The 22,607-nt window shown below is 39.9% G+C and overlaps 1 protein-coding gene and 1 long non-coding RNA gene across 57 annotated transcripts in view; one reads left to right on the top strand and one right to left on the bottom strand.

Moving 5' to 3' along the window:
• TTLL5 (tubulin tyrosine ligase like 5) overlaps positions 1-22,607 on the bottom strand; it is a 295,793-nt gene that overhangs the window by 109,793 nt on the left and 163,393 nt on the right.
• The window catches only part of LOC129049791 (uncharacterized), a 51,518-nt gene continuing 35,902 nt past the window's right edge, over positions 6,992-22,607 (top strand). For 2 of the 6 annotated variants that reach the window (XR_008513123.2, XR_008513117.2), the window contains exons 1-2: positions 7,006-8,238; positions 9,829-9,969. This is a non-coding gene — a long non-coding RNA (uncharacterized LOC129049791). Of the gene's footprint in view, positions 8,239-9,828; positions 9,970-11,295; positions 11,574-22,607 lie in introns of all 6 variants that reach the window. The other 4 variants (XR_008513118.2, XR_008513121.2, XR_008513120.2 and 1 more) reach the window with 4 other exon arrangements.

Genomic DNA, 22,607 nt, shown 5'->3' with positions numbered 1-22,607 from the left:
CTCATTCCAGTCTTGACCAGTACATTGTGATCATACTATTCATCTTTATCATTTAGTATTAATGTCAACACATAATGGATATATTTATGTAGTTTAAAAATAGGTGTACACTTTTTTAAATTAAGAAAAAAAACTCCTGCTACTCCTCCAACTCTGTATGCCACTGTGCTGGGAACAGGACACTAGCTTTAGAAAACAAGAGAAGGGAACAACTGGCTATGGAGAAAAATCAAGGAAGCCTTCCAAGTAGAAATGACAATTTATCTGCATCTCAAAAGATGACCAGTAACTTGCCAACTGGAAAGGACATTCCAGGCATTAGGAATAGTATATAAAAGAACAGGGAACAATAGGAAAGCCAATGTGGCTAAATGGCAGGAGTGTGGAGGGTGGAGAGATGCTGTAATGAAAGCTGGTAAGACGCAGATCTCTCACATATTCAGAAATAGAAATGTTACTGGTCAAAACTTCCATTTAGGCAAAGCACTGCACAACAGCTTTAACTGGAATCATTCATGCACTTATGACGAAGCTGCAATGAAAAGGCTAAAAAAAATTAAGGTTTAGGTAATGGAAAGGCCATGAGTGAGTGTGGCTTAGAGTGACCAAGAATGAGGACAGCCAAGTCTCACCACCACTACCATCATTAGTGTGAGGGCTTTCTAAATGCCAGACTCCAAGCTGAGCTCTTTATATGCCTTATCTTTGTTAGCCTTTATAGCAACCTGTTGAGACAGGTATTATCCCATCTTACACATGAGAAAACTGAGGGTTAGGTTAAGGCCTAAGGACATACAGAATAAAGGAAAGAGCTGCTTTTGAACCTAAGTCTTGAGGTCTCCACAATTATAATGAGAAACAGAAAATCATAACTTAAAATAGCCCCTGCTAAAGATTTTCTAACAATTATTGCTATAGACCTTTGTTTTAGAAATACTAAAGTCATCCAAAGATCCACACAAATATGCTCAACTGATTTCTGACAAAGTTGCAAAACCGATACAATGGAGGAACAATAACCTTTCTAAACCATTTGTGTATTAACAAATGAAGTTGGAGCAATTGAACATACATAGGCAAAGAATGAACCTCAACCTAAATCTCATACCTCATACAAAAATTAACTCAGATTAGATCACAGATTTAAATATAAAATAAGCCAGGCAAGGTAGCTCACATCTGTAATCCCAGCACTTTGGGAGGCTGAGGCGGGCGGATCACGAGGTCAAGAATTTGAGACCGGCCTGGCCAATATGGTGAAACCTCATCTCTACTAAAAATACAAAAATTAGCGGGGAGTAGTGGTAGTCCCAGCTACTTGGGAGGCTGAGGCAGGAGAATCTCCTGAACCTGGGAGGTACGGTTGCAGTGAGCCGAGATCATGCCACTGCGCTCCAGCCTGGGTGACAGAATGAGGCTCCATCTTATAACATAACATAACATAACATAACATAACATAACATAACATAACATAACATAACAAACATAACAAACATAACATAACATAACATAAAATAACATAAAATAAAATAAAATAAATATAAAATGAGAAACTATAAAATCATCCCAAAGATGACTTCTAAAAACATTTCAAACAAAGGAGATGCTTCCATTTTAGCTGTATGCCACATGAGGACAATGATGAGAAAAAGAAGAGGAGGTGCCAGGCACTGCGCTACATGCTTCTGTGCTTTATCTCACTTTAACCTTGCCTCATGTTACATATGAGGCAACTGAGGCATAGCTAACTGCAGAATCTGAGCACTCACCTGCTCTGCAGTGCTACCTGCCTTATTGCTACCATTGCCCTACATGTGGTGGCTGCTCCTCTGAAATGGGAAATAGTTGACACAAAAAATAAGATTTCATTTCCTTCTTGTGTAAGATGAACTTTTAAAGGTGTCTCAACAAAGTTTAAATCTAGATGGATGTGAAGATCCAGCTGAACCAGGAACTTCATTTAGTAACCCCCACCTTTCCTTCTCCCTCCTTGGATGAATGGTTAGGCCAAGAGGAATATGAGTGTTCTTGACCAGCTGGAAGTCATAAGGTCAGGGAGCCCTTCAGCTCTGAACAGTATATTTACATCTCAGTTCCACAGTGGGAAGAGTGGACTTCCAAGAGAAACAAAGGTCTAAGCCTCCAAATAAGTGCATGCACTTCCACAATGGTATCTAGGAGGGCTTCAGACTAGAGGGTTTTCAAGTAAATGGGATTATTACTGATGGAGAGAGAATCCTATCTGTCACAAGGAGGTTCTCAACTCCTTTCAAGTTCCTCTCAGGACAGCAAGGTCCTGGACTGGTCAGGCAGGCTGCTCTCTGTCCATAGAAAAGAAATTTGGGCATACTGAAAGGAGTTTTAGCAAGCAGGTGCTTTGCTGTTCAAAACTTGCCTCCACCTTTCTTCTTTTTGCTATGGAGGCAAAAAGGGCACTGAAATATACCAGGACTTCTTCAAAGTGGACACCACCTTTGAGGTTGACTCAAAGGAAGTGTCCAGGTATGGAAGGGTTAAGGCGTGTCCTGTGCTGTCATCCCTTGATTATTATCACTTTGAAAAGCCGCTGGGTTTACAGGAAGAGTGTGAGAATACTGCAGCTTTCCTAGCCAACATTTGGTTCCCATTACCGTGAATAATCTCTTTCCTCCCTCCTTTCCCCAACCCCCACCCATTTTCTACTTTTTCCACATTTTATATTAAAAGTACATCAAACACTTTTCTTCCTTTTTAATATTTTCCTTAAGCTTTTTTTCATTCAGTTTGCTCGGTTCTATAACTTTTTCTGGTTATTCATTACTTAGGGAGGGGGGAGGATCAGGCTCCCTGGGTAAAATCAATCAAAAACAAAACCAGGAGAGAAAAGACCTAAGCAGCGTGGAGGGAAGATGAACTTGACTCACAGGGATTCCTTCTAGTCTTAAGGAACATTAAGAAAATAAAGAGCCCACGGAGAACCCTTCACCCTCCTGATTCTCAGCCTCCTCTCAGTTGTACTCCTGCCCCAAACAAAACACCCTTGAAGTAATATATCTGAAGATAGGGTCCACTCCTCATTTCATCATCAGTAAAAGTGGGAGAGCGACAGTCCAGAGGAATAGACAGAAAGGTCAATGGTATGTAATGTTGGCAAGGGTGTGGAAAAAGGGCATGTTTCTGTACTCCAGATTGGAGGATATACTGGGATAGGCTTTTTGGATGCCAATTTGACAGTATCTGTAAAAATTCAAAGTGGACATTTGATCCAACAATTCCACTTCTAGGAATTTATCCTACAGAAATACACACATGCACAAAGATCTATGTATAAGGAGTTCCCTACAGATGCCTCATCAGGATACGGCTTAGTGCTCCTTAATAGAGGGATGGAAAAACAAATTATGGCACATTCATACTTTGAAAAACGACATAGTGGTTAAAAATATTTAAGTCAGTTTATATGAACAGACTGAAAAACATGGAGACATATTAGGATAGAAAAACATCACAGAAAAATACATGAAAAAATATACAAACCAACCTTTTAAGTATAGCTACCTCTGAGAAGATTTCATTTGCCACCTAATCTTTCCATATGCGTATTTTTTAGACTACTGTAACATGTGGCTACATGTGTGTACCACTTGTACAACTATTTTTTTTAAGTATGGACATAAATATTTCAGTCTATAGAAAATAAAAAAAAGTAAATATATAGATCCCTTCCCAATCCCCCGATTTACAGCCCCATGTAAACTGTCCTGAACTGGAAGAAATTTAAAAATTAGAACCTTTCTTAACTTCACAACATGTACTAAGTCAGATTTAGGGAAGTAGATCATATGGAAAATTATCAAGGGAATCACCCAGAAAGTCAGACCAGGTGACAAAGAAAGGAATAAATAGGAAAGAAGAAATAATGACTCTAAGAGGCCCAAAAGTTCCCAGTCACAGTCATGGTAATGAAGCCAGTGAATACGAATCTAACCAAAAACTGTATTCTAAGTATACTGCAAGGATGGGGGGAAGGAAAGAATGCTGTGGGTATGTGTGTTTGTGTGGGTGTGAAGGGTGTAGAGTAAGAGTGCAAAATCTTTTTCTGACAGAAAGTTAATAGATAATATCTAAACCTAAAATCCAAAAATGGCAGAATAAACACAATTTAGAACTATGAAGGTGATATGGTTTGGCTGTTTGTCCCCTCCAAATCTCATGTTGAAATGTGATTCCCAATGCTGGTGGTGGGGCCTGGTGGGAGGTGATTGGATGATGGGGGTGGATCCCTCAGGCATGGCTTAGCACCATCCCCTTGGTGATGAGTGAGCTCTTGCTCAGTTCGTTCACATGAAATCTGGTTGTTTTAAGAGTCTGGGATCTCCCGTTTCTTGCCCCTGCTCTTGCCATGTGACATACCTGCTCCCCTTCACCTTGTGCCATGATTGGAAGCTTCTGAGGCCCCTGCCAGACGCAAATACTGGCACCACACTTCCTGTATAGCCTACAGAACTGTGAGCCAATAAAACCTCTTTTCTTCATAAATTACCCAGCCTCAGGTATTTCTTTATAGCAACGCAAGAATGAATTAACACAGAAGGTAAATAACAGAAAAAGCAGTTACAAGAAAGTTGAAAGCAATTATTTCTAGGGCATGGAAATTAAGGTTGGGTAGCAGTGGGAAGAGAAAAGGCAAAGGATTCCCATTTTCATTATAAACCTTATAGAATGACTTAACTTTTAAAACTATAGTTCTGAATTATTGTGGGAACCAGCCTTTGAGATGGCCCCCAACGATCCCCATACCTCCTAGTATTCCTAACATCCTTGCGTAGTTCCCTCCCACACTGAATAGGGCTGGCCTGTATAAACCAACAGAATGTTGAAAAATGACTGTGTCTGAGGAACAGAAAACCAAACACCGCATGTTCTCACTCCTAAGTAGGAGTTGAACAATGAGAACACAGGGAGGGGAACATCACACACCGGGGCCTGTCAGGGGGTGGGGCGCAAGGGGAGGGAGAGCATTAGGAGTAATACCTAATGCATGCAAGGCTTAAAACCTAGATGACAGGTTGATAGGTGCAGCAAACCACCATAGCACATGTATACCTACATAACAAACCTGCACGTTCTGCACATGTATCCCAGAACTTAAAGTATACATATATAAAAAATGACTGTGTCTGAAAGACACAAGTATAAAAGCTAAAACTATTACAACTCTTAGAACACATGTGGCAAAAGCTGTATGACACTGGATTTGGCAATGATTTCTTGGATGTGACACCAAAGGCACAGACAACAACAACAACAAAATAGACAAATTAGACTTCATCAAACTTAAAAAATTTTGTGTATCAAGGGTTTCATTGTCAACAGGGTAAAAGGGTATTCAATGGAATGGGAGAAAATATTGACAAATCATATATCTGTTGAGGGTTTAATAGCCAGGATATATAGAGAACTCCTAAAGCTCAACAATAACAAAAACAACCTGATTAATAAATTGCCAAAAAACTTAAACAGAGATTTCTCCAAAGAAGATATACAAATAGCCAATAAGCATCAAAAACATGCTCAACATTACTAATCATTAGGGAAATGCATATCAAAACTACAGTAAGATCACACCCGTTAGGATGGTGATATGATTTGGTTGTGCCCCTGCCCAAATCTCATCTTGAATTATAATCCCCATAATCCTCATGTGTTGTGGGAGGGACCGGTGGGAAGTAACTGAATAATGGGCACGGTTTCCCCCATGCTGTTCTCGTGATAGTGAGTTCTCACGAGATCTGATGGTTTTGTAAGCATCTGGCATTTCCCCTGCTGGCACTCATTCTCTCTCGTGCTGCCCTGTGAAGAGGTGCCTTCTGTCATGATTGTAAGTTTCCTGAAGCCTCCCCAGCCATGTGAAACTGTGAGTCAATGAAACCTTTTTTCTTTATAAATCACCCAGTCTCGGGTACTTCTCCATAGCAGCATGAGAACAAACTAATACAGATGGCTACTATCAAAAAGACAGAAAATAAGTTTTGAGGATGTGGCAAAATTGGGACCCTTGTGCACTGCTGGTGGGAATGTGAAGTGGTGCTGCAGCTATGGAAAACAGTATGATGGTTCCTTGAAAACTTAAAAATAGAATTACTCTTCTTCTCCAAGACAAAATCTCAAATGGCAGATGACACCAGTGCTATGGGAGGGTCTAGATCGCAGGTTTGCTCAGGGCCCACACCACAGAGCTTACAGAAGCAAGACCAAGTACAAGGAGTGTGTCATCATCCGCATGCTGGGCTGCCTGGACAAGAACATGAAAATCAAGTCCCTGGAACAGATCTCTCTCTTCTCCCTGCCCATCAAGGAATCTGAGATCATCGACATTTCTGGGGACACCCTCTCACAGATGAGGTTTTGAAGACTATGCTTGTGGCAAAAGCAGACCCACACTGGCCAGTGGACCAGGTTCAAGGCATTTGTTACCATCAAGGACTACAATGGCTACATCAATCTGGATAATTGCTCCAAGGAGGCAGACAGTAGCATCTGTGGGGTTATCACCCTGCTCTCCATCATCTCCATGCAGCAAGGATCCGATGGAACAAGATCAGCAAGCTCCACACTCTGCACTGCAAGTGACTGGCTGCTGCGGCTCTGTGCTGATGCGCCTCACCCTCGCCCCCAAAGGCACTGGCAACATCTTAGGTCCTGCACTCAAAAAGCTGCTGCTTATACCTGGTACTCATGACTGCTACACCTTAGCCAGGGGTTGCACTACCCTCTGAGCAACTGTGCCAAGGCTACCTTTGATGCCACCTCCAAGATCTTTTTGTTTTTTTTGTTTTTTTTTTGAGACAGAGTCTTGCTCCATCACCCAGGATGGAGTGCAGTGGCACGATCTCGGCTCACTGCAAGCTCCGCCTCTGGGGTTCACGTCATTCTCCTGCCTCAGCCTCCCGAGTAGCTGGGACTACAGGTGCCCACCACCGCGCACAGCTAATTTTTTTTTTTTTTTTTTTGTATTTTTAGTAGAGACGGGGTTTCACCGTGTTAGCCAGGATGGTCTCGATCTCCTGACCTCATGATCCGCCCACCTTGGCCTCCCAAAGCGCTGGGATTAGAGGCATGAGCCACCGTGCCCGGCTGCCACCTCCAAGATCTTGAGCTATCTGACCTCTTCTGGAAAGATTGTGTTTACCAAATCACCCAATCGAGAATTCACTGGCCATCTAGTAAAGACCTGCACCAGAGTCTCTGTGCAAAGCATGCAGGCTCCAACTCTGGCTACCATGTAGTGTTTTTATATAAGAAAAATAAAGTGAATAATTAATTTTAAAAAACACAATTAACATACCATCCAGCAATTTAACTTCTGGGCATATACCAAAGGAACTGAAAACAGGGAGGTGAAAAGATATTTGTACACTCGTGTTTGTAGCAGTTTATTCACAATAGCCAAAAAGCAGAAGTAAACCAAGTGTCTATCAATAGATGAGTAAACAAAATGTAGTGTGTGTGTATGGGTGTGTATACATATATACACACACACACACTCCCATACACACACATATATATATCTAGATATACACACATATATATATATATGTTTAATGAAATATTTTATATTATTCAGCCTGTAAAAGGAAGGAAATTCTGACACATTATAACATAGATAAACCCTGAGGATATTATGCTAAGTGAAATAAGCCAGTCACAAAAAGATAAGTACTCTATGATTCTACTAATAGAGGTACCTACAGTAGTCAAAATCATACAGATAGAAAATACCACAGTAGTGTCCAGGCGTTGGGGGGAGGGAAGAATGTAGAGTTATTGCTTAATGGGTATAGAGTTTCAGTTCATCAAGATGAAAAGAATTATGGAGATGGATAGGGGTGATGATTGCACAATGCGAATGTACTTACTGCTGTTGAACTGTGTACAGTTCAAATGGTTAAAAATGGTTAAGATGGTAAATTTTATATCGTGTTTTACCACAATTTTTAAAATAATAATTTTTTAAATGACATGTGATTTCCAAGGCTAGGTCATAAAAGACATTGTGGCTTCTACCCTACTCTCTGTTGAATCACTCATTCTGAGGGAAGCCAGTTGCCATGTCATGAGGTCATGTAAGCAGCCAGTGGAGAAGTCCATGTGGAAAAGTCCATGTAGTGAGAAACTGAGGCCTCCTGCCGACAGCCAGCATGAACTCATTATGCATATGAGAGTGAAACATCATGGAAGTGGATCCTCTAGCCCCAGGTAAGCCTTCAGATAACTGCAACCCTCTTGGCTGACATCTTAACTGCAATGTTATAAGAGAATTTGAGCCAGAAACACCCAGCTAAGCTGCTCCTCAATTCTTACAGAAACCTACAGAAGCTGAAATAATAAATGTTTATTATTTTAAGCCACTAAATGTTAGAGTAATTTGTTTTGTTGCAATAGGTAACCAATGCAATTACACTGATAAATTTTAAAAAGAAAAAAATCAGCTTTAAAGCATTATCATGTCATAGTGGCCTGCTATCCTAACACAGCACAATTTAGGGCATATTTTCATGATGGTCTATCACTGGATTACAACACATCTCTTCATGAAAGTCTTGGGAAAGAGGCTTCAACTTTTCTGTGCTGAGAAAACTTCACAAGTGTGTGAAGTTTGATCAGTATGTAAAATATATTTGATTACATATATTTTATTTTTATTTTTAATTTTTTTGCATACATAGCAGGTGTATATACTTATGGGTTACATGAGATATTTTGATAAAGGCATGCAATGTGTAATAATCACATCAGGGTAAATGCAGTATCTATCCATCACCCCAAGCATTTATCCTTTGTGTTACATACAATCCAATTACACACTTTTAGTTACTTAAAAATGTATAATTAAATTATTTTTGACTACAGTTACCTTGGTGTGCTAGCAAATACTAGGTCTTACTCATTCTAACTATTTTTTTTTTGTATCCATTAACCATCCCCACTTCCCCCTGTCACCCCTAACCCCCACTACCCTTCTCAATCTCTGGTAACCACCATTCTACTCTCTAATTCCATGAGTTCAATTATTTTGATTTTTGGCTCCCACAAGTAAGTGAGAACATGCAAAGTTTGTCTTTCTGTGCCTGGCTTATCTCACTTAACATAATGACCTCTAGTTCCATCATGTTGTTGCAAATGACAGGATCTCATTTCTTTTGTGACTGAACAGTACTCAACTATGTATATGTATCACATTTTCTTCATCTACTCATCTGATGATGAACACTTAGGTTGCTTCCAAATCTTAGCTATTGTGAACAGTGCAGCAACAAACATGAGAGTGCACATATCTCTTCAATATACTGCTTTCCCTTCTTCTGGGAAGATACCTAGGAGTGGGACTGCTGGGTTGTATGGTAGCTCTATTTTTAGTTTTTTGAGGAATCTCCAAACTGTTCTCCATAGTGGTAGTACTAGTTACATTCCAACTAGCAGTGTAGGAGGCTTCACTATGCTCCACATCCTCACCAGCATCATTACTTGTCTTTTGGATATAAGCCATTTTAACTGGAGTGAGATGGTATCTCACTGAAGTTTTGATTTGCATTTCTCTGATGATCAATGATGCTGAGTATTTTTCATATACCTGTTTGCCATTTGTATGCCTTCTTTTGAGAAATGTCTGTTCAGGTCTTCTGCCTATTTTTAATTGGATTATTAGTTTTTTTCCTACAGAGTTGTTTGAATTCCTTCCATATTCTGATTATTAATCTCCTATCAGATGGTTAGTTTGCAAATATTTTCTCCCTTCTGTGGGTTTAACTACATATTTTAATACAACATAATGGTTCTCTTTGTCAGATGAAATGTTGAGCTGGTTGGCTCCTGTCACATGGTATAGAGCAGAGTCCATTTGCAATATACACAAGAAGAGAAGCATAACATCAACCTGGTGACAAATAGAGATTGTGTGTTTACTACAATCTGAAGAAACTTTGTCCTGTGAGTATATTAGAGTCTAATGAGGGCAGTAAATAAATAGCAATACTCAAAACAGCCACATGGTCCTGAAGGATGACTGAATGAGGAGTATAACTATAGATACCTAATGGACACTGGGAGACAATGCTCTACTTTAATACTGATTCCACCAGGTGAAATTCACTGGGTTGAGTATTGTCTTGCGTCTTTTGATCCCTTCAGCTGTGTTGATCAAAGTTCTTGTATGTGGAAGTGTGTTGCAAACACACAAAGAATGACAACTGCTGCCATAGCAGGTTTTTGGCCAGCTGAGTGCTAGGGTACCTTACTAGAGGAAGTCAAAGCTCAAATTGTTTTTGTTTTTTTTGTTTTTGTTTTTTGGAGACAGGGTCTCACTCTGTTGCCCAGGTTGGAGTGAAGTGACACAATCATGACTCACTGCAGCCTCAACCTCCTGGGCTCAAGCAATCCTCCCACCTCAGTTCCTGAGTAGCTGGAACTACAGGCACATGCTACCATGCCCGGCTAATTTTTGAAATTTTTTGTAGAGATAAGGGTCTCACTATACTGCCCAGGCTGGTCTCAAACTCCTGGGCTCAAGCGATTCTCCTGCCTCAGCTTCCTAAAGTGTTGGGATTACAGGTGTGAGCCACTGTGCCCAGCCCAAAGCTCAAGTTCTAATGATGGTAAGCATGCTGAGTTGTGGTTCTGGTTAAAGGAAAAAGTCCTGACCTAATCCATCTACAGAATAAAAAAGTTCTTTTTAAATGATGGTGGGTGACTTCTTGCAGTAGGCTAAAGAACTGCCCAGGTGGAAGTCCGGTCTGCGAATTTTGGGCATAGGTATGTATTTAGACTGCCTGGAATGGCAGGGAATAAAAAATATATAGAGTAAGGGGTAGAACTGGGCTAGATCCACAATGGTAAAAAGTGTTTGCCAAATAAGAATGGGAAAGGGAAGGGGAAAGACGTGAAAACATAGGTATAAAGATGCAGAAATGTTTTTTAAAAACTCCCTTGATTTCTTCATTTGACACTGATTAAAAGGGCTGACAACGGGATAAAATCCCTTTAACATGGCATACCAAGCACTTTAACTTTTCAACTTTCCCACTTTATCCTCAACCACATACTCCCCTACTTGAATGTGATGCTCCCACAACACTGCACTCCAGGTATGCTCTTCTACCCCTGCCTTTGCACAAATCTGCCATTTTCATCTAGTAAAAAACCAATAATTCACTCTCTGCAAAATCAATCCTGGTTTTCCTCTGATTTAGCTTGTTCCTCTAGGCCCCACATGCCTTTTACTAGCATGTTTTTTGTACTGTGACTTATTCTTCACAGTGATGATTTCTTCCCTACTGGACTAATCATTGAGACAGTGAGTTCATCATTACTGGTCTTTGTACACTCAGAGCCTGGTAACATTATGGTCTTGTAATGTCTGTTGAATGAAAAATGCATGAATAAATGAACATGCCTCTATCTGGGATAATAGCATGCTTCACCTAAAGAAAGGAAACTCAAACAAATAACCCTTTGAGGAGTCAGAGAGATCAAATGGAAAATTTATCAGACAGAGAACTAGAAGCCCTGGATTCCACTCCTTACTTTATCACTAGGTAAGCATGAGAATTTGCACAATCTACTTCATTTCTCTGGGTCTCCATTTTTAACATTTCTAATGTATGGGTATGGGTAAGGGTAGATGACATAGAAATGTTTAAATAGAGTCCCACTTACTGGGCACTTACTGTATGGCAGGCATTATATACAGTAAAAGTGCTTTTCTTATGCCATTTAGTTTTCATTTGCTCCTGAGAACATCCCTAGGAAGTAGGCATTTATTCTCTATTTTAGAGATAAGAATATTAAGTTCAAAGAACTTGCCCTAGGCAAAATAGCTAGTGAGTGGCTAAAAAAAGAAGGAATCCAAATTGGTCTGCCTCTTAACTACATGCTTTCAAACATTAGGTCATAACACTTAAATGGAAGATCTTAGATATTTTAAAATAAAAAAAATTGGGAGCTTCTCAGGCCATATGATAGTCCCAAAATATGGCAGCACTTATTTATCCTATTTTTCTCTGAGAAGGAGCTGCCTTCAGATGCTGGGGACTGGGTGACAGGAGGGTGAAGATGTACCAAACAGCAGAGTCTTGAAATATGAAACAGCCTTTCTGGATGAAAGGTCAGAACTCAGAAAGAAAGAAAACGCAGGATGCAATGACATGAAAGAGGGAGGCTAGGGGATGGCCTGGCAGAAAAATAAGCACAGGGAGAGGAACACAGGAAGTGAGGCTGAGAGGTGCTGATTAAGGGCATGGGGCTTGGCTGAGGAGAATGATGAAGGCACCTGGTGTTCCTGATGGGCAGAGCTGCGGGAGGCAGGTGGCCATGCTGAGGAGGCTGGCCCACCAGTACAGCAATTCCCGCTGAAACTGGGAACTGGATGGACAAGCCTGCTGCCCTAAGAACAGAGGTGGTTAAAAGAGAGAGCTCAGCCTGGGCCTGATAGAAGAAGGGAGACTAAAGAAAACAACCACCCCACAGCTCCAAAAGGAGGAGCTTGCAGACTGAAAGAGAAGCGATGACAGACAGTGCCTGGAATGGACCATTTAATGCTTTAAACCTGTGCCAAACTAACTGAGTAACGTGAGACTAAACTGGTGATTTACCTCAACTCTGGGAGAGATTAGTCTTTGTACATCGGCAGCAGAAACAAACATTACTATTTTATAGTGATGAGTATTAGTAGTAGTGAAAAGACCCAATCATGTATAATACTTTACAGTTTACAAGCATGTTCACATATGGGATCTCATCGAATTCCCATGACAATCCAGGCATAACTTTCCACATAGCAAAATTAGGCTTTGGTTTTGTCAAATGATTTGCCCCAAGTCAGGTGGACCTGTGGCTGGCACCTAGGTCTTCCCATTCCTGGTCCAGAAATAAAATGTAGCTTACATCTCAGGAAAGAAAGAAAAGACAGTTAACTACTCAAAAGAACATACACTAAACTCCAAGAGTGGAGTTCAGAGGAAGCAGCAAATTTGGGGGCAATTGGGAAAGGCTTCAGGTGACTGTAGACTGGATGGGAGAAAGGGATTACTAAGCAAGAAGGCAGGGAAAGCACAGAGGCTGGGCCTTAAAGGTGTATTCTACCTCCCCAGCCCTTCTCCTCCAGCATAGCAGCTGCAAGTGCAATCATTTAACAAATATTTATTGTTGACATTGTGCTCAATGCCAAGGAGCCAATGGCGAGCAAGAAGTTTACTCTGAGACCAGCAGTATCCGGGTTACTTGCTGTGGGGGTGGGGGTTTGTGTCATCTGTTCTTTTGTAAAAAGGGAGAAGTTCTAGCCTCAAGAGTGACAACCCAATCTATTACAGAAATGTATGACCTCCAGTTTTTCAAACTGTACTATGTTCCCAAAACAGAAGAGGACTCTGCCCCTCCGTTGGCAGGTGATCAGAAAGGGACAGAGCTGAAAACAGGGCATTAAAATGGCTATTTCATATCAGAGTCGTAGTAAAAAGCAAAAGCCAAAAGCCAAAAGGGTTGTGTTTAGTTTCTTACTCCACAATTTTATATTTGCCCTCCCAACAGCCAAGCTCCATTGTGTATACTATGCACACACAGTAAAGAAAAAATGTGATATGGGAACACAGGGAGAGTCTGCAAAGTGCTGAAACAGCATACCTGGCAGCTGCTAAAACAAAACTTCAAAGATTTGGCGTCTCTGAAAAGCCATCAGGCAGGACCCCACCCACTCCCCCTGCTAGCCACGGCTTCCCTGGGAGCTAGTACACGTAACCACTTCCGCATGTTTGGCTCTGTTCCCCAGAGTTAGAGCAGCTCTAGAAGCCATGTCAGAACTTCCAGCCAGGCAGGTAGGGGTGGGGGTGGCTGTGGGCAGTAGAGGGAGGGTAGAGAAGCAAGACTCCCCCAGCATCTAGCCATGGACACATCTCAGAAAATAAAAAGATAATGCTGGGATCTGCTTTAAAAACCCCTTCCTCTCAGTTGGCCTAGCTCTGATAGGTTAAATACTAGTTACACTGAAGCTCTGATCTTGTGAGATTCCCAAGGCATTAGAATATTCCCCTTCCAGGACCAAAAATTAGTTCAAGAACAGCATCTGTAGTAAATCTCCAGATCTAAACAAAAGAAGCTCAAGATCTACAGAAGATCCTAAGAGGATATCAACAATGTACCTTTCTTAGAAACTCATTCCTTTTTACTTTTTATTTCACTGACCAAGTTTGAGTCTTTATTACATCTTCTGGGTCAACTATCCAGTCCTGAGCTGTCCAATACGGTAGTCATGAGCCATGTAAGCTCGTTTTGAGCTTTCGACTTGTGGCTTTTATGACTGAGAAACTGAAATTTTCATTTTATTTAATTAAAACTTAAATATACACATGTGGCTCGTGGCTACCATACTGGACAACACTGGTCTAGTCACTCATTCACCAAACATTCACTGAGCACTTTGTGCAGGGCACTGTAAGGATACAAAGATGTGTAAGACTTGGTCTCTGCCTTCAAAAAGCTTGCCATCTAATGTAGGCCATAAGACAAGCATATAAATAACCATAATATAAGCAGGAATGGTAAATGTCATAGCAGAGACATATAAAGGATATTAGAACTTGCAATCCTGAAGCTAGGAGATGGTGGCCTCACTTTATTTATCCCCCCCGCCCAACCCCCACCCCTACACTAACCACTCAGGTTGGAGATGTCAGAAAGTCTGTCCAGTGAAGGACAGTTGAGAAGAGAGGACTACTATAAGGAACACCAAATGAGCTGAGCATCACAGAGTCACAAACTCAGCAAACACTACAACTTATTAGTCAACCAATGTGAAAAGTCTAGGAGTATAGACAGCACTACCCTACACTAAGCTATCAAAGATGGCAGATGCCCTTCTACTCTCAAGTGCCTTCCAGAAGTGGCTCCTATGACTCCTGTGGGCTGGGCAGGGTAGGGAAAAGGATGAGAAAAGAAAGGTTCTCTACCATTTCCTTTTCTTCCACACCCTACCTCTGCTCCCCAGACTAGGGAGGGCCTTGTGCTTACAGAGTACTTTTTACTTTGGACAACTACAAAGAACCGAGTAAGATCCAAAACAGAAGCAACAGGGCCTAGTGACTTGGGAAGTATGTGGTGTATGTGCACAAGAGAGAAGGAGAGAAAGGTCGGAAGCAGGGTCTCTAAGCTCAACGGAGAGAGGCTAGGGCTTTTCTCTTTAGTGTTCAGTTCTCTGTGCTAGAAAGAGCTACAAAGATCCATTCTCTAGGAATTAAAATTACACACTTAGAGGGTCTTTTGAATTATATCTCTCAGGAGCATGATTCCAATAGATGAAGGGCAAAAGGAGGAGAAATCCTAATAAGATCTGCTTGGGACATCGGGGAAGGTTGCAGGAAGACTGCAATAAACTGAGCCCTGTGCGAGAACAGGATATCCATTCACTCATGCTTTTACTCAACATTTGTATATCAATAAATTCCTACTGTTAACCAAGGCACTGGGATATAATAATGAATAAGACAACATACACTTAAGTGAAAGAGTGATAGAAAGTAAACAGTAAACAAATAGAATAAGTGCTACAGAATGGCATAAGTGAGGATGTGGTGATGGGAAAATATACAAGGCTTATATATTTGTGTTCCAAAATATTATCGTTCATGTTTCATTAATTATTTTAATGAAAAAATAAAAACTGTATATACTTATGGTGTACACCATGATGTTTTGGAATATGTTATACATTGTGGGATGGCTAAATTGAGCTAATTAACACATGCTTTACCTTACATATTTTTGTATGTGCTGAGAAGAGTTAAAATCTACTCTCTTAGTGATTTTCAGTATATAATACATTGTTATTAATTATAGTCACCATGTTGTACAGTAATAGGCTTACTTTTGATCTGTTGAGTTGGCTGACACTGAACTTATGAAGAAGAATACAAGTGGTAAGGTAGACTGGACCCAGATGCAGGTGCTCACTTTGGAAATCAGGCCACAATTTTTTTTGTTTTTGTTTTTCACATTGTGGTGATCCTTTTCCTTCTCTTGAAAAAATTTGTTTTAATTATCCAAGTGACCAAAATGTCAATACAGGAAATATTTAGAATACAGAAAACAAATTAGAAAGACTTAGATTTGAGAGGTAGAAGCCTAATTATGCTATATTCCCAACAATTTATCCTTATCAGCAATACAGCCAGTATCTCACTATTTCTCTAACTTTTCTACTATTTCTCATTTAGTTGTGAACTTGGAAGAAAGTAGAATGATTAATGATACTTCCTAACTCCCCCACACCAACTTCTAGGCTTTTATATGAACTAAAAAATCTCCTTTACAGATATGCCAGCTTGATTTCAGTTTCTATCACTTGGAACTCCAAGTGTTTTGACTAATACATTATTTCTGACACACTCTGTCTGAGCCAGACTGGTTCCCACTTACTGTCCCTGCAAATACCTTAAATATCTTGCACATTATCTTCTTTTTCGTTCCTTTCTATTTCTTAACCTATCCGTAGCCTATACATCTGGGACTGAATTTAAACCCTACGTTAAACCCTTCCTCTGCAGAACCTTATCTTTTCATCCAAGTCTTTAGTATCTTTTTTGAATTGTGAACTCATCTGAACCCATATGCCCTTTTAAAATCACTCACTTTCCGTGTTACATGAAAAAAAAAAAAAGTAAATGTATAGGACAGTATTACTCAACCTGAGGATGGCAAGAATGAAGACCTTTATGATGATTCCCTTCTGCTTAATGCATAGTAAATGTATTTCTCTTCCTTATGATTTTCTCAATAAGTTTTTTATTCTCTAGCTTACTTTTTAGTAAGAATACAGTATATAATACATATATTATATATCATATGTGTTAATTACTGTTTATCCATAAGGCTTCTGGTCAACAATAGGCTATTAGTAAGAGTATGGATTACAATTCTTTGATCCTCTCAGATTCTCACATAGTGTCAAGCACCAAATATATGTGCAATTATCTCTTAAGTGATGAATATCAGCCTGTTGGCCTATCCAAGCCCCATCTACCCTTCCAGGTTCAACTCACACCTTTTCTTTTCCATGAAGTTTTCACCAGCTTCTCCAGCCAGAGTGATAAATTTCTCCTCAGAACTCTCACCACTTAAGGTTTTCATCTTCCTATTCAATAATTAAGCACATATTGCTTTATAGTACTTGCAATAGTAAATTTTATGATCAGTAATTTTCTTTCTTGAGGACAGGGATTTGTCTAATACCTCCTTCAGGGCCCAGCCTCTCACACTGAGGAGATATTCAGTAATTTTACATGTTAACTTTTTGAGGATAACATTACTGTAACAACTGTCAGATGAAATCATTTCCCAGCTGAAACATTATTTACTACCAGTTTCACCCTTGCTTTTGCACGTATTTTAATTTACTAAATATTTGTTGAAGAAGGTAACAAAACTCTTTTTGAAGCTTATATTTCAAATGTCAGTACTGAGCTCAAGCAGCTAGTAAGATATTTGAGAGTATTCAACAGTATAGGCAGGGTCTTTCATTTACTTAGTTTTACTTGGTGCAACCCAGTTTCAGAAGAATGTACAGTTGACCCTTGAACAATACAGGGGTTGGGGTGCCAACCCCTGCACAGTCGAAAATTCAGGTACAACTTCTGACCCCCCTCAAAAACTCAACTACTAATAGCCTATTGTTGACCGGAAGCCTTATGGATAAACAGTAATTAACACATATGGTATATGATATATGTATTATGGGACTGTATTCTTACTAAAAAGTGAGCTAGAGAATAAAAAATTTATTGAGAAAATCATAAGGAAGAGAAATATATTTACCATTCATTAAGCAGAAGTGAATCAGCATAAAGGTCTTCATTCTTGTCATCCTCAGGCTGAGTAAGCCGAGGAGGAGGAGGAAGAGAAGGGGTTTGTCTTGCTGTCTCAGGGGTGGCAGATGATGGAAGAAAAGCCACATATAAGTAGATTCGAGCAGCTCAAACCTGAGTTATTCAGGGGTCAATTGTGATTTGATTTCCTCTAGCCTTTAAGTATATCCAATTTACTAACCTCTTTATGGCTGCCTTACCTACTATGCCAGAAAGCCTGCTTTTCTCATCTAAATCCTTTTAAATTATAGTCACATCATTGAGATTCATCCATATTTCATTCTCATCACAGAAAGATAGTAAAACTTATTTTTAAGATCAGCCAGGCCAGGTCGGGCACAGTGGCTCACACCTGTAATCCCAGCATTTTGGGAGACTGAGGCGGGTGGATTGCTTTAGCCTGGGAGTTCAAGACCAGTCTGGGAAATATGGCGAAATGCCGTCTCTACAAAAAATACAAAAATTAGCCAGGCATGGTGGTGCACAAATGTAGTCCCAGCTACTTGGGAGGCTGAGGGAGGATCACTCGAGCCTGAGGAGGCAGAGGCTGCAGTGAGCTGTGATCATGCCAATGAGCTTCAGCCTGGTCACAGAGTGAGACCTTGTCTCAAAAAAAAAAAAAAAAAAAAAGAACCAAGCCAAATGTGGTATTGATTATTGGCTTTGAAGTGAAATTAATATGAATCTTAGCTTGATAATTCATGAAAACCATGAGTTGTCCCTTTACTGCTCCTGAAGCATACGAATGGTCCAAGCAGGAGGCGAGTTTGTAACTTATAATGAACACCTGGGACTGCCATATGTTGCCACATTTCAAATCCCTGACCTCTCATACACTGCCTCTCTCACTAGCTTTGCACACATCACCCAAAGAACAGTTGGCTCCATATTTAAATAAACATTCAAAATTTGGCTTTTCCTAATTATCTTTCTTTACGAGCATTTTAATGATTTATAATAACAGTTTTAATAAGTGGGTACTTACTTCACAATATAAATAAATAATGACAACCTGAGTATTGTGATTACATATTACTGCTTTCCCTGCTATAATACTGTATTTTATTGTATGTGAGTTATGGCCAGTTGACTCTAAACTGTGTCCCAGTGTAGCAAATACCATATACCAAGCAAGTACAATTTTGTTTCTCTCTTTCAAAAAAAGGGAACTAAGACTTAGTTACTAAGAGCCTATACCAAAACTTTGTCCCACAAAGCAGCTTCAGGAAAGAGAGGACTTTTATTCCTTTGCAGATATATAGTTCTATAGTTTTATTTTATGAAAGCATAGATACAGGGAGTTTTTCCTTATTAGCATCTTAACTCCTGAGACCTTTTAAAAAACAGCATTGATTTCTTAGCTGTACTGGGTAGGTAATACGCTGAGAGTCTTTTAGTAGCGAGAAGGGCAGGTGGGTAGGATGAGATCTTTAGTTAAAGGATCAGGAAAACTGGCTGGTTTTCCTTCTAAATTTGTTGAGTCAATACTAGGTAAGCTTTAAATATGGTTCATCAATGTTCTTCTACATGAGTCAGAAAGAAAGACTGAGTTTCATCATGCCTGTGATCTTCCCAGGCTCTTCCAAAGCTGGTAAACCAGTTAACTTGAAGGGATAGAAGCTGATAGAAAAACCATGCCAGGAGAATTAAACTAAATTATAAATAAAGCAACTCCTATAATTTCCTAATTCTAAAAACGGAGTCTCATTTAGCTTAGTGTAAGGAACTTTGTCATATCCAGGCCTCTTAAAACCAAAATAATCATCCATTTTGTATAGTTACAAAATAGTAAACAGTTAAATAAGATTAAACAGTTAAATAAAAAAATTATTTGACCAGTAAATAATTTTTGTGAAACTATGGGGTTCTCTTTTAAATCCTTACATACTTTTTTTTTTTTTAATGTTGTAGTTAAAAAAACACACACATAATTTAAAATGTACCATCATAACCATTTTTATGTGTACAGTTCAGGAGTGTTAAGTATATTCACATAGGTTTTGCCACTAACAAAGACTCGTGTGTGTGTGTGTGTTTGTGTATCCTAAGGAAATAGAAGATGGTTTATCATTAATACTTCAAAGCAGTGCGGAGTGGAGTGAGAGAGGCAAACTTAACTAGAAAAACTGACACTGGCAAACTGCAAACACTGCATTCCATGCTTTATTCTGACTTGCGGATAAGAAAGATCCATGTTTTTCACTCCTGACACTCGGCCCCAGGTTCCCGAACCTATGCTACCTAGGCCCTGGTATGACGTCCAGTCAGCTATCTTTGACAGATTTCCTAAGCTTCCCAACATTCCTTTATTAGGCAGAAGCCAATCACTTTTGCTCTTGGCACAAACACTGACAGCACTCAGCTCTCTCGGTGAAGGAGGAACTGTAGAATCTGTCACAGAGCTTGAACTGATGCAGCGTATAACTCTTGAGAGGTTACGTGTCTGGCTGAGTGAGAAAAGTAGCAGAGAAAATTCAGACGGAAGTACAGGCCTTTATCATACATGTACTGGAGAAATCGTTTTCCTCAGGGCAAGGAATAGTGAGAGTTAAGACTCAGGAGAAAGGTGAGGTAAACTTTATTTTATGAAAGAGAAGAAAGAGGCATAAGGAGTGAAATATCACTTCTACAGAACTCTGAATATGAATTTTCTTTTAGTCCCCCCCAAAAAGTAGTTTCTCTTTGATTGTGCTCTTTGGCTGGAAAGCATTGTTTATATAACAGGATAAAGTACAAAATTATAAGCTCCAAAGTGCTCCAGAGAAAAGCTCTCCCAAAGCTCGACCCCCAGGATAGATGGAAAATATGAGTGTTTACTGGCTGGAACACTGAGCTGCAATGGAAATTTCAACATTCAGGAGACAGCAGAGAAAAAGGGCCTGCTGAGTAGAAAGAAACTGACCTCCAACCAAGGGGTCAAAGAAAAAGGAAGAGTCTCTTGCTGGCCCCACTCTGATGCCTTCCCATCCTCGGCTAGAAAGGCCAGATTTCTGTTCTCCAGTCCCAGGAGCATACTGCACAGGGGTCATGGCCAGAGTGATGTAAACTAGGTACTAAACTAAGTGGTGAGCAATACCATATCCCAAGCAAGTTCAATTTTAAGTTTCTTTCTTTCTTTCTTTCTTTCTTTTTTCTGGAAAGGGAACTGAGAGTTACCAAGAAACCTACACCAAAAAAGTAAAAAGTAAAAACCATGCTGGCCACTTTCACATACACAACTCAGTTTAATCTTACAACAACTTAATGAGGTGGGTTGAACTATGTGCATTTAAAAAAAGATGGGGAAATTATGGTTCAGAAAAGCTAAGCAACTTGCCCAAGGCCACACACTTAATATGGCAAACCAAGGTCTGTCTGACTCTAAAGTCCCTTCTCTTCCCACCATACTATGCCATCTTCCTAACAGAAACTGCTGGGCCCATTTCCTATAAAGGTAACATGCTTTTCAAGAAAGAGAAGTATTTAAAGGACTATGTTCAGAATAATTCCCTTATAATATCCCTCTGTTAAGGCAGAGGATAAAAACAAAACCTTGCCATTTGGCCACTAAGTAATTTTTGTGGAACTATGGAGCTCTCTTAAATCCTTACATACTCTTCTTTGTTTAAAAAAAAAAAAACAAAACACATAATTTTAAATGTACCATCTTAACCATTTTTACATGTATAGTTCAGGAGTGTTAAGTGCATTCACATCATTCTGCAACAGATTTCTAGAACATTTTCATCTTTCACAACTGAAACTCTATACCCATTAAACACTAATTCCCCCTCCCCTCTTCCCCCAGCCCTTGGCAACCACCTTTCTACTTTCTGTTTCTATGATTTTGACTACTTTATATGTTTCATATGAATGGACTTATACAGGATTTGTCCTTTTGTGGCTGGCTGGCTTCACTGAGCATACGACCCTCAAGGTTCATCCGGGACAGGACTGACTCCTTACATGCCCTTCTTGACACCCTTTCTTCTAATTGTCTATGCCATAAAATTCAGATCTTTGTCATATGCCGCCTGCCACTGCTCTGATTGTTTCATGTGTATACACTCCCTTTCCCTGCCAGACAGTAGCCTCTTAGTGATCAAACATTATGTCTTCAAAAGTCTTTTAGGCCCTACCCAGCACCCAACACTGTGCTGAGAACATGGAAGATATACCCTAGAGAGTAAATTTTGAGATCGGGAACTATTCTGTTTTATTTACTGCTCCTCCCCAGCAACTAACACAATGCCTGACATATAGAAAATGCATAGGACATATTTTTAAAGGAAATTAACAAATTCAGTATTTCTGAGGACTGACTGAGAATGAAAAGATGAGAATTTAGAGACCTGAATCTCCAGCAACATTCCTAAGAATAATCTAAAAGAAGGGAGGAAAGTATTATTAACTAAACTAGAATCAGAATCTCTGAAAAATGTGTACCTTAAAATTATGCAAAGCAGAATACCAAGCTATTTATAATCTATTGTTGAATAAGAGGGCAGAAGGACAGGGTGACATCGAAAATCGTTCCAATTTCCCAAGATTTCCCATTCCTCAGTGGCATTTCAAGTTCATACAGATGTTCTCTAGAGAGTGGGAGCTGGCCAGGTGGAGCAGCCCATGCCCACAATGTCTTGTCCTATCACAAAAAAGTAGGAACAAACTCACTGCTGTGCTCTTTCTGCAAATTCCCCCATCTTTCATATCGAGGAACAGACAAATCCCCGGGATGCA

This window comes from Pongo abelii, chromosome 15, assembly GCF_028885655.2.
Source record: "Pongo abelii isolate AG06213 chromosome 15, NHGRI_mPonAbe1-v2.0_pri, whole genome shotgun sequence".
NCBI classification, from domain to species: Eukaryota; Metazoa; Chordata; class Mammalia; order Primates; family Hominidae; genus Pongo; species Pongo abelii.
The sequence above is the reverse complement of the archived record's forward strand: the minus strand, read 5'-3'. Positions and strand labels throughout refer to the sequence as shown.